This window comes from Lupinus angustifolius, chromosome LG11 (assembly GCF_001865875.1).
Source record: "Lupinus angustifolius cultivar Tanjil chromosome LG11, LupAngTanjil_v1.0, whole genome shotgun sequence".
Taxonomy (NCBI): Eukaryota; Viridiplantae; Streptophyta; class Magnoliopsida; order Fabales; family Fabaceae; genus Lupinus; species Lupinus angustifolius.
The window spans coordinates 17,760,096-17,761,155 of NC_032019.1; positions in this window are offsets into that span (position 1 = coordinate 17,760,096).

Sequence of the window (1,060 nt, forward strand, 5' to 3'; positions counted from 1 at the left end):
TGAGCTATGTCATCTTACCAAAATTTTCAAATCATTCTCAAATAAGTGACATAGAACTCTAATTGATGTATGATTTAAAGTTTAACATCAAGATCAATTGGGCATTAAAGATAATGAGACAAATGTGGACTGTTAGAGGTACTCAAAGTCCTTTGCCATATGCAATCTTCATAACCAACATTCTTCAATATTTCGGTGTTTCTACAAATGGTTAAACAAAGGTGCCTCTGAATCTTCAAGAAAGCCAAATTGATGTGGAAGTGATCCACAAAATGGTTTCACCCAAGACCCTCGAACCTGCACCTACAAACATAGAATCGACAAGCTGGCTGCTGCTGCTGAACCATCTGAACCTGAAGCTCCTAACCCTCCTGAACCACAACCGTCTAAAACATATAATCCTCTTTGATTCACAAAGGAATACAATTTAGTTTTGACTCAATGTGTTTATTCCATAGCATAAAGCATTACATATATAGGCAAGCCTCTAAGGCTCCCTCAGTTGGAATCATAAAGTGCATGCCTTGCACGCTTACATTGGATACTCTAAAAGCAATGAATCTACTCCTAATTTAGACTATATTCGAGTAGTAAAAGAAATGGCACATGTGCCTTATTACAATTGAAAACAAACTTAATGACTTGGCCTATTGAACTTGAATGCCACGGTTGAATGAGCATGGTGAACAAGTTACTTTATGATTTTTTGTGCTTTATTGTTCCATTCCTGGATACATGTTTGAAACATCTTATTTATGTATTGAAATACTGGATTATCTATATCTTAATCCATACCTGAGTATATGCTATCATATTGATATATCTTGATGATATAAGTGTATGTATGCTATATATATTGTGTTGGAATCTCTTTGCTTTTCTACTTTTTGATGAAGTCAAAAGGGGGAGAAAAGTTGGGGAAGTGTATTTTCTGTAAAATTATTTCAGGCACATTACTCCAAAAGAAAGGGGGAGCATACTCAAGTCAAACTTCAACATATCTCAAAGTATGATGCTCTCAAGAAAACTACACTCTCAAGAAGATCTTGGTTTGTCATCA